Genomic DNA, 12,257 nt, shown 5'->3' on the forward strand with positions numbered 1-12,257 from the left:
TTAGTCAAAAATAAACATTTAAAAACGAGGAGACAAATACATGATTATTTCCCCTGCAGTTCCACACACTGAAGCATCTAATCTCAAAATTAACATTATATGATTTGAAATCTCTTATGTTTTTAACTAGGCTTGAAGTAGTACAGTGCCCTCCTAGGAAAAAATCTGATTTAGTAGCTTCACTGTTTTTGCCTTTTTTTTTTTTAATAGTCACTCTCTTAAGATTTAAACTCAGTATCTTCATGCAGCGAGGTGCTTTCTTCTTTGATTCCAACTTCATAATACATATAGTCCATGTAAAATGGTGCCAGAAGAGGCTCCATTAATGGGCTAAAGCACTCGATGGTTTTCCAAGCCATTAAGCCATTTTACAGCTGTTCTGGAGGAAAGGGCAGAAAAAAAAAATCCACAGCTACAATGAAATATCAGGTGTGTACCAACCTACACAATTCTGAAGAACAATACATGAAAAATGTTGTGATCACCACAGATGAAAGAACTTTGAGATGAAATTGGTCTTTCACAGCAATATCAGTTTGCATCATCAACAACAATGTATCTGGACAATGTGCCAGTATCATTGGCTTCCACCATTTTAAAGGCCTTTAATACTGATTACTGCACAGTCCACAAAAGCTTTTCTTGTGAGAACTCTGAAAAGGTTGATTATGTGTACATTACAGCTGAAAATGGATCAGACAAGTAGTAAGTTATGAAAGTATAAACACGAGAATAAAACCATTCACTGTGCTTGAATTACTTTAGTTTATCTTCTTAGGCTGAATTGTGGCTGTGGTCTTTTGCAACTCAAATAAAAAGCATAGATCAAGATGAGATAAAGATAACTGAGTATTGCCCAGCATTAGGCAATAAAATCAGTAGCAGGAATGGGAAACTTTGATACCACACAAAAAAGTTACAGTAACACAAGCAAAAATCCTCTGTAGCTACAAGTCAAGAAAATTAGGCACTAAAACAACAAGACAAGCCTCTGCTTTTGCACACCTTTATGAAGATGTTTGAAATTGAAATTACTTTGGCCAGCTGAAGAAGACTGTGTGATGTTCCACTTAAATATGGTTTGGATGCTTCCAAGACATGAGGGCGGACAACAACTTTCATCTTGTGGCCCATACAGGGGAGAAAACCTCATTCCAAATCTAAAGTCCTGCATTACACTGGGAAGAAAAAAACCTCACAAAATACTTCTCAGAAAATTCTTCCCATGTGCTTTAGAGACATGTTTCCCTACATACCTTCAAAACAAAATTAAGTTTTAATTACTTTCTGCTTGTTTTAGCATGAAAGAGTCAAGACAGTCATCACTGGAAGGAAGGGAAGTCAGAATTTGTATTGCTAGCAATGCACACCTCAAGAGGAACTCAGCATGGTCTGCAAGTCAAAGAAGAGTTTACAGACTGAGCAGTCAGGAAAAAAAACTTCAAATGCTGCATTTTTGCTCCCTAAGATACAATAAATACTATGGAGGCTCCAGTGTTACTCCTGTGAAACAAAGCTTGTACTTTTTTAGAACAAAATATCCTAAATTAAATTCTAGTCACTACATTAAGGGGTCAGTTCCAAAAGATGAAAGTACATTCTGTAGCAGTGTTAAAAGATAATAGAGGCAAAAAAAAAAAAAAAAAAAACCACTACAACACACTAGCATTACTGAAAAAGAGCATGAGTTGTTACATCCATGAAATGTTAAATTTTCCGCTATTCACAAGGCTCTGCATTCTTAATATCTGTAAAGAATGGTCATCTCAATTGCTAAAATATAAGCAAATGCTCAAGCCACAGCTAAAATTCTCCAAAGCAGCCACATCCAGCTGATTCTGCCACTTAGTGCTTCTCCTGTAACACCAGCAGTGCAACCTTAGCCCCTAAAAATTGGAGGGCACATTACACAGCCGACCTTGGTCTGATCTGACCCTGGGACAAGCGCCTGTGCAATCTTAGGGCTGAGAGACACAAGGAAATGCTGGGGCTTGGAAAGGTGCAAGAAGCCCCAGATAGAGAGGAAAGCAGGCAGAGCCAAGCTGTAAGCTCCTCTTGGGGCTGGCAGTAGCCTAAAGCAGTAGGGTCACACATCATACAGACACCAGTCAATCTTGTATCAAATGCTGCAGGATCTGTAAAAACCTTTGAGTTTTTTTCCCCCAACGTGTCACAGGCACACATACTCCTACGTGCAGACATGCATACACACATGTAACAACTGCCTTCTCCAATACAGACAAAAGTTTGCTAATTGATGTTTGTTAAAATTAATCTTTTGCCAGTCAGAATTAGTCACACATGAAGCATCATGAGCTTCAAGTAGGCTGTCTTAATTAAAGTTTTATCTGTCACTTAATGGAAGAATTATCATCAATTTTGATCGCTGTTTTTCATTCAGAAAGCAGTAGTGTTGTATCAGTCTGTGTGTTCCTGTATATAAATCCAAGTTTCTGATTTCAGATGGAGGCTGGTTTGCTTTGCAATGTGCTTGCAGCTTCGCAGCCTATCTCAGCCACACTCTCACCACACGTAGCACAGGTGTGTGCAAATAGTGAAGCCACAAAAGGAAACGAAGCTGCACGTTCAGATACTGTCACGCAATGAAATACCAGTTGCATGGCTTCGCCTTCACCTACTTCAGACTTTTTCTCTTGCAAGTAGTTGTACCAGTACTGCTTCTTGGGACAGTTCTTTAGCCAAAAAAATGTTCAGCAATGCCAGTTTCTCTAAAGCATGCTCTATTGTCCGTAAGTTAATCCAGAAAAATAGCACTAACGAGGATGGAATTAAATCTGGAGTCGTTCAGGAGTAGCTGAGATCCACATCTTCCCAATCAGTAACATTTTGTACCATATTGCAAAAGTTGTTGTTAGAACACAAATGCTCTTTTTATTAGAAGTGCTTAAATGAGTTGTTAGTGACGTCTTCACAGAGAGAGCTGAAGAATTTGTTTGTACTTTACAAAGAACCTCTTCCTCTATTCAAAGCCACCAGTTGTTTTAATTTAAACTAATATTAAAAGCTTCTTGCCCAGAGTCTGGGGCTGGCTATGCCACTATACAGCCAGCTTTCTTTATCAGTGTAACAGAGCAGTAGCATTAAGATCATGCACTCAGGCAATACGTATCCTTAAGTTACTTCCCTCAGTTTGCTGGAATTAATCCGGATTTACACATCACTCATCTATACAGGACAGCTAGTGCCCAATTTCTTCACGCAGAACTGTGGAGCTGATTCAAATAGCAAAGACAAGGAGCTCTGTGTATATTAACAGAAAAGAATGGACTGGTAAATCAAAAACTCCCTTTGTCTGAACCACTGCAGATTCAGGGGGCTGAACCAAGTGACAACATGTCCCAGAAATTGCATCGTCATCGATACAGCAGCATAAATCAGGAATGCTTTGGTGGCTTTTCTGGGAAGTTCTTTTTTCTATTAAAAAACACAGAGCAGCCAATCGCTTCTCATGCCATGCTGACGTCAGTAAACACAGAAATCTATAGAGTTCTCTTTAAAGTATTTTGGCTACATGCAGTGGAACTTTAATAGGATCAGTCCCTTCCTGACAGGTCACAGTAGGCTGGCTAGGTTTGCTTACACTTTATGATTTCAAAGGCTTCTATTCCCATTTTTGAGAAGATACTCCCCCCCCCTCCTTTTTTTCTTTTTTTTTTTTTTTTAATTTTTAATAACCACAGCAATGATCAAAGCGCTTTTAAAACATGCTATTCATGACTACTTTGAGTTTAAAAAAAAAGAAAAAGCAGAAATCTAGAGTGATTCCAAACAGCATTTCATTTCAATTTAAGGAAGGTATAAATTTTGCATTTTAACTTCCACCATTCAACCACTGGAGGTAAAGAACAGTTTGTTAAATTATTTACTGATACCAATCAAGCTGAAGTTTGAAGTCAAAAATCAATCAGCAGTTCAAGACTTTAGATCAGCACAGGGGTGCTGGATACTATGCAGAATTAAGCCAAGATGCAAGTGAACAGATCTTTCATCTATGATATTTCATTCAAGTTTTGGAACATATGAAAAAAATAAGGACAGTTCAGTGGAAAAGAGATGGAGCACAAAGTGTCCACCTGCCACTTTCAAAGAATACATTGAGTATGTAAAACTAAAGGCATCCCTGTGCAGGAATTCAGATGAGTACTTCAGTGTCCACACCACGTTTATATTTTTACTGTATTATCTAAAATACCCACTCAATGAAAACTGCTGGTTTACCTTGGAAAGGAAAGCCAAGCTGCTCCCTGCCAGGATTTAAGCACGCTGTTCCTGGGCAGCGTATGTTTTCCATGCTTTATGCTAGGCCACCAAACTTCCTACACCAGCACTTATTACACAGTCCAGTTCCCCCCTCCCCAGAAGAAGAAAACAGATTTTTGTTCATTCCAACACTTTTTATGAAATATAAGGCTTCTCTAAGGGACCAGTTCCAGTTTGTAAGTAAGCAGTATATAACAACATAACATTCTGGGCACAGCGGCTGCAAAGGTACACTCATCACATATGAATGATTGTTAGCAGAAAGCACTGCCATTTCTTTGCTATCCTTGGAAAAAGGAGAGGAAAAACTACATTAACTGTTAGGGCAGAGAGGAAAGGGACACTCCAGTTCGTGCCATTGATTCTCTGCGGTGCAGAGGCTGAGAAGTTAATGTATTCTGCTTCTCTTCAATGCCAGCTTTCCCTTGCCTTATTCATACAATTTAACTCCGGCCGTCTCCTCCCCATCCCTCCTGCTTTGCCTCCCGCTTTCTCAAAAGGCATTTCTCTGCATGGCACATCAGAAACTAAAAATCTAAGTTGCTATCTTACTTCCAAACCGAGCTGTTGTCAGCATTAAACCTACACAATGCATTACAATATAATCCATTTACAGGGTGTCTTATCATGCAAATAACTCAAGGTGCCTCACAATAAAATAAAAAGGACGAGAGGAATAAACCTTGGCCATTGGAACACACAAAAAAAAGGAAACCTTGAAATTTACTTTTAAACACACTAATGGCTCTTTTCTCCTAGGGAGGCTCGAAGAGGGACAGGGGAGAGGATTTCACCAAGGAATTCCTATTAGCATTTGATGGGAGTTAAATGTGCAAATCCAGCCCGAGATCACTGGGGGACTAGACTTCTTAAAAAGGGAAGCTTCCCTGAGATCTTGAGAAGATTCATAAGGCACGAGCGTTAGAGAAAAGCTTGGTCACCAGAACAAGGCCTTAATGATCTGGCTTAGGGGCAGGAGCTGTAAAAGCTCCTTGCAACATAGAAGCAGAAATACTGTTTAAAAGTAGCTGGCCATAGCTCACTTCTGACTCATTTCCAAAAAGGGTCCTGGTTTAAATTAGTGTTTCATTATTAGCATAGAAATAGCAAATAAAAGGCACTTTTCCCTTTCTCATTTCATTTGTTTTCACTTTCCATAGTTCTTCCTCAGGCTGTTGTAAACACCCCTTTGGAAGAGACAGATCAGGAACATCCTCCCACTCCTTTGCTCCCCCAGTCAGAGCAGAAAGCATGAAGCTGAACAGATCAGCCCAGGAGCACAGGAGGAACAGGAACTAAAGCACATTATGGACCTGATTCTCCCTCGCTCCCTGCAAGGAACAGGGGCAGCGTCAGCCTATGCCATGGCTTCTCTTGCTCCCCCACTCACACCAAGCAAGCTTTAATAGTGACAACCAGAGCAAATACACCTCACCCACACAAGACCAAGACCAGACACCTCACTCCTTGTATGGTGCTCAGAAACATTTCTTCCTACTCCAAAATATCCAAAATGTGCTGCATTTTTTTCAGTAGTGGTCATTGACACATCATCAGAGCCATAACACAGCTAGCATTCATCTACCACATTCTAATTTGACTGAGGAACACATAATGTATTTCCAAACATACACTATCTGCCCTTAAAGATAATTACGTACCAACATCTGTTCTACTTCCAGAGCTCACCGCACCCAGCCTGGTTTACAAGCTGGGTTAAGTCCACAGTCATATAAGTAGAAAGCTGAACTGTAATTTCCCATTTTTAAGACAGATTCCTTTATTTCTGGGTCAAAACAGCCACTGTTTCTATGTTGCTCTGAACATTGGCTCTCCTTAGATTTGATTGATCTTATTCTTCAGGACAGCCACTTTTACATTCATGCCCACTGATTTAAATCCAAAGCAATACTTAAACTGTGAATAATATTCCACACTTCTAAGTGCTATCAGATTGTTGCCTGTGGCCCATGCTAAGAAGTAATGAACTCCTGAAGTTACTTGAAGAAATAAAAGACTGAAGTAAAAATGCAATTTAAATTGGAAAGCAGTGCGTTGTTTGACTCCGCTCGCTTCAAAGTACAAAGGCCAATTTGTTTGCTATCTGAAGAGGATGAAAGCCTAAGACACTTCATTCCTCATATCTCTGGGCATGTGTAGCACCCATGACTTGTGAGAGCCCTTCCTCAGGGACCATAGCTAATTTCAGAAGCAACAGAAGGATATGCATCATCCGCCTTTCCAAGATCAGAATCAGGTCTGCCTTGGTAAGCTAAGCTTTAGCTTGGAGAGAGCTTTTATGGCTGAGTTATAAAAACCCTGGAAACAGGGGAGTTTATGATAGAACCACTGACAGACCCTTAACTATAGCAGTATTCATGGTTACCACTACAAGACAGGCATTATGTTGGAGGGCAGTAAAGTTAAACCTGCCCATAGGGCATCCTGAAATGTTAACTGCTGGTGCATATAGTAAGATTTTTAGCACAGGTGTACTCTCCAAATAAACTTGCTTCCAGAAACCTCCTCCTTTTCAAAACACCAAAGGAAAAAAAAAAAAGATTTTCATCTATGACACTGGAAACATTTCTATAGTTGTGAACAACTACATTTGATTAAAATCTGTCAGATTTATCTTCTTAGCAGGAGGGAAGAAATATGTGTTTTCCTCCAAAAGGAAATCAATGTGTCTTTATGATAGATGCAGAGTGAAAATGGGGATGTTGTCACTTTAAGTGGGGAAGGAGGAAGGAGGGCACCCCACTGGATATTACCATTAGCTGCTGGCATAATTGTTGCAAGGCAATGCCCCAGTTCAGATCTTATATTCTGCTTTTATAGGGCTGTTTTATGGTCACTGACCCAACAGCTATTACTCAGACTTTTAAGGCACATCTTCAGTGCAGAAGCATTTTTTTTGGTTTTGTTCTTTTCGCATTTCTTAATTACAGCACCTTAGTGAAATCCCAGGAAAAAAAGTCCTTGGGTTTTTTTTTTTTTGCTGACAACATTCATGCCAGAGTCCAACCAGCTTCTTTAAAACAGCAGAATAATTTCACTTGAAATAACACAGAATTTAAAAACTGCTTACAGCATGCTGCTTGATTTACTGGCCAAAACAAACATTCCCATCGAGATAATGCATCACCAAAATTAGAAAAAAAAAATATTAATTGAGGGAGTGAAACAGAGCCCGATTAAAATCGGTAACCTAGTGCCCTCATCAAACTATCTGACCTTAACTAATGCATTATCAGCCTGGATTATGACATTATCCAGAGTTACCAAACAAAACTGTTTAAAGAGCCATGCAAATAAATACACTGCCCCTATCCTGGAAAACTTAGGTGCTAGATAGAGAAAAAGAAAGGAATAAGCAATGATTGCACCCTGACCAACTAAACCACAGAAAGAATAAACAACATGCTCAGTAAAACAAATTTTTGGCAGAGGATGAGTATCAAACCTGCATATCCTCAATGCCAGACCACAGGCCTGAACAGAAATCCATGGTCTTTTTGGAGACCTTATATTCAACTAAGTAAAACAAAATCTCTGCAGTTTTTAATGCCAAGTTATATTCTGCACAAACCACTTTCAATAATGATCCAAGTTCTCTAAAGAAACAAAAAAATGCATGTTCTGGGAGAAAGCACAGATCTCCTGAAAGGTCTTGAGAAGGTGTCACAGCAAAGGCCCTTATACTGACCGATTATAGGATGAGATGATCAAAAGAATAAATACCCGTGTTATTTTGTTGTTTTTGAGCAGAGTCCTCCCTATCTTAGCAGCTATGCTGGTCACATACATTAAAAGACACAATTACTCATGACAGTCCAAGCTAAAAGCTCTCACTGTACTGAGTATCATGGCATTATACCAACATAATTTGCAGAAATCTGGTGCCACTGAGGGGAAAGCAATGCAAGTGTGACACACAGGCACTAGACATTTATGCCAGAAAGACCTCAGTGATTGTCAATGATTTGCCATAAAGCACCAATTTCGTGTTCCACAACAAGGAGAATAGGATACAAGAATATGAGTAGAGAATGAAGACCCAAAAAATACCCCACACCATGTATAAATCCACAGTAGTTCTGGTTATTCTAATTCAAAATAGATGGATTATAACACTTCCCCCATTTTTAAGTAAACAATACCTAATAAAAAGAAAGAGGGGACATGATACCTACCCTACAAAATCCAGGATAGAGAAGGTAAGTAGAAAATGATTATTCACTGTTTTTCATAGTACAATTTGTGGGGCCTATTAGAAAAAAAGTATTTTCCTCCTCAGTCCAAATTAAATGATGGAACTAATTTACACAAATGTTGATGAGAACAAAAGTTGGGCTTGAAGAAACTTAAATCACCGGGTGCTACTAAGCATTGGCTTTGAATGTCTTAACTGCTGACTGTGGAAATCAGAAGGACACAGAGCTCTGCTTTCAAATCTTTTCCTAAGCATCCGTCACTAAAGATGCGTGGGCCAGGTGTTGCTTAGGTTTGACCCAACTTGCAACTAAATTACAGAAAAATAATGAGCCTTATTATTAAATCTTCATATACTACACAAAATCGTGTTAATAAAATCTATAGACAACACAAATAATTATTATGGCAGAAAGTGATGGAAGAGGACAAGATGCTTACTCAGAGCAGCCTGTTACTGCCTATTTAAAGCAATGTAGATACATACAACAGAAGTCAAGGAACACAGCTACTTTTATAGAACATAAAACTGTCTCAAAACAGTTGAATTAGAAGGATTCAGAGTTTCATCTCCACCTATGTTGAATGCTATAGCATAAAGATGCCAAAAGTATCTGGAGTCCAGAGCTAGAAAAAAACCCAAATAGAAAACGGAATTATCTCATCTCTGAAAAAAATTGCTAGGATAACTCATTAGATATCTGGGTCCAACTCTACTTTCAGAAAGGAGACAGCAATATTGAAGCATAACCATCAGTTAAAAATGAACCAGGTACTAGAAACAAGCTTCATACACCCCACATCAAATTCTGCAGTTTGACAAAGAGGATGAACAAGGACTTATTTCTGAGCAGTGGCACCTGCATGCAAGGAGAACACTGGTTAGCATGGAGTATTTGACCTTGCTGCCAACTTGACAAGATGCAAAAATAGAAATCACAGAAACTCAGCCCTGAAGTTAGATAGCATTTCCCAGCACTGAAAGCTACTAAACTTTGGATAGGCACTATCAATACTGAGAACAATTCTCACATCTTCATGATATAATTCAGATTTTGGTCTTGCTCTATTCCACTTTTTATTTCTCCTAATGTACACCAATGACTTTGCAATACTAAGGTTGAGATTCTGAAAAGGTAGTCCAAATTTTCAGGGGCAACAGAGAAATCTCACTGGTAGTAGCAGCTGGGGGTCTTTTCCTCTCATTCGCAGGATCACACTGATCACCAAACTCAGACCAGAGCAGGAAAGTAAACCCAGACCAAATTATCAGGGATAGGGAAGGAATTCTTAAAGCATGGCATTACCTGGACGTGTTTCAGCTGGTTTCCCCATACCCTGATGGCATCTTGCTGTGATTTTTTCTCTGCCTACACTTACGGATTGGGCAACAAGGAAGTGCAGAGCAGAGAGAAAAACTGCAGAGTTTTAAATTGGTAGCAATCTCTGGGTTTATCATAGGTAATTTGTAGTATTTAATAGCTCTGATATACAGGAGGTCACATGAAATCATTTAGAAGTCCTGTCTGGATTCAATTTCTAAGAAATTATTAATCTCTGCCTGGCACAAGAGAGATAATGGCATTTCCTTCAGTAGAGCCTTAGACAGTGCCAAGAGCAGGAGTCTGACTGTCATCAAATCAGCCAGCAAAAACAAGAGGGGTATTTGGTTGTTTGTTTATTGAGTCATTCCAGCTTGATATCGGCTTTATGCCAATGCATATAAGTCCAGAGATAAAGAGTCATTTCTAGTGACTGCAAGACACTCCGTTTCTCCCCATTGCAGCACAGAAGCCTAGTGCTAAATTAAATCCTATCCCAGATATGCTGGTAACCTGAACCTTGACTTTCACAAAGGAGAAAAGGTTCAGGAGACAAGCTGGGGCAAATCCAGAGAAGGGTCATAAAGGTGCAATGAGCCAGATCCCTGCATAAAAGTTTTGCTGCCTTTCAACAGGCCAGTGCAGATTTGAACTTGGAAAAGTCCAAAGGAAACTATTTAAACCCAGGTTTCAGAATGCAGAATGCACTCCGGAGCCTGGAGTGGCATTTTTTTAATAGAGCAAACAATACAAAGTAAATAAGGGAGAATGACAGCCCCCTGGGTACTCTGAAGGAAAACTGAAAGTCCCACTGGTGTGCTCTGCTTACTGGAGAACACAGGAGCCAAATGCAAGCATGTTAGAAGACTGTAGTGTGGAAGAGTTTTTTTCTCCTTCTTTAAAGCAATGAAATGGTTCAACAACCTTTGAGAAGGTAAAAAAAAAAATCTTGCCTGTCTACATTTGCAAGAGCAGCCTGAATTACCTGCCTTTCCCTTTAAGCATTTTCAGATACAAATCAAACACAGATGGCCCATTATGTTTATGACCTCACTGTCAATTGCTCTAGATAGTGCATGCATTAATTATTGAAATATTTTCATAGTATACAACTTTTTAGTGTTCATATTGTCACAGATAATTTCAACTTTCTGATTAGAAGGAGGTATAAACAGTGTTATTTATGAGAATTAATCTCTTGAATACCATAAAAACCACAAATATACTGGAGCTTTTTTTTTTATAATGAATTCAGCATTAAAAAAAGAAAGAAAAGAAAAAAGCCAACAACAAAAAGAAACTGGCCTCAGTCCTGAAAGTCAACATTATGTTAACATTCCCTGTGATACATAAACGATGCCAAAACCTATTACAATCGCAGTAAATTTTGATTACTAGAGTTGTTTGTTATTTATGTCTAGAAGATAATATTGGGAATAGCCCTCTTCTTTTCCGTTTGTAACTTACATCTATAAAATATTGTGATTTTTAAACAGCCAAAAAAAAAAATCAAAACACAACCAATCTTTGACTGAGGTTTTTGAATTGTTGTGTCTACTCTGGTTCAAGAAAACAACCTTTGGAGACTGAGTAGACTGTGGCATTTCTTTAACTCTAGTTTACTTCACTGGCAAAAATTCAACAACTCTAGACCAAGCCCAGAAGAATCCACAAAGCGACAAACAGCTCCTGGGAGCAGCAAAAGAACCATATTACAAATAGAATTGTCAGAAACACAAGTTTCCCCAAAAACAGCCCACAGCCACTGGAGGAATGCCTTAAGTTTTCACACTCACGAGCAAAGAAAAGGAACATACCCAAACCTCTACTTCCTTGTCAACAAAGAGAATAAAAAGTAGCAGGATAAAATGGCTTTTTCTGCCAGCTAAGTTTTAGACATTACCTTGAGTGCATCAGTCAGCTGCAGGTCCCCTGACACCAAATCAAGACGTCCCATGTGCAAATAGCCACCAGCCCCAGGCAGGAGCCCTGCCCTGCCTGCATATTGCTGGATCCACACACCACATTCCTGAAAAATAGAAAGCCAAACCTTACAGCTTCTTTTACTTATACTTGTTATTGCCTTAACACATCTCCAAGATAAAAGTAAAAAGGGAACCCCAAATTTATGAAGCGAAGAATTAAGGGATTTAATTCCTCTTAGAATATTCCAGACGAGCAGAGAACATGCCTTTCCAGCACTGCTATTTTCAGAAAATCCTTCAATAAGCTGATACCATTCAAGGCAGCAAAAGCAGGAGCAAGGGGGAAAGAAAGGAAGAGAAAGAAACATCTCATGGAAGCAGCCCAAGGGAGAAATAAGTTCACAAGTAACGCATTTACACCTTTCTTGATTTATTTAAGGTACAAGAATAGTGTAATATGACCTGTTTGCATCAGTAACAAACTTTTGCATTTGCAGCAGATCAAGTCCAGACC

General features: G+C 39.1%; 1 long non-coding RNA gene across 2 annotated transcripts in view; it reads right to left on the bottom strand.

Annotated features, from left to right (window-relative positions):
- LOC104912865 (uncharacterized) overlaps nucleotides 1–9,871 on the bottom strand; it is a 595,545-nt gene extending 585,674 nt beyond the window's left edge. For both annotated transcript variants that reach the window (XR_014885757.1, XR_014885754.1), the window contains exon 1: nucleotides 9,804–9,871. This is a non-coding gene — a long non-coding RNA (uncharacterized LOC104912865). The remainder of the gene's footprint in view (nucleotides 1–9,803) is intronic.
- Nucleotides 9,872–12,257: the final 2,386 nt, after the last annotated feature.

This window comes from Meleagris gallopavo, chromosome 12 (genome assembly GCF_905368555.1).
Source record: "Meleagris gallopavo chromosome 12, MGAL_WU_HG_1.1, whole genome shotgun sequence".
NCBI classification, from domain to species: Eukaryota; Metazoa; Chordata; class Aves; order Galliformes; family Phasianidae; genus Meleagris; species Meleagris gallopavo.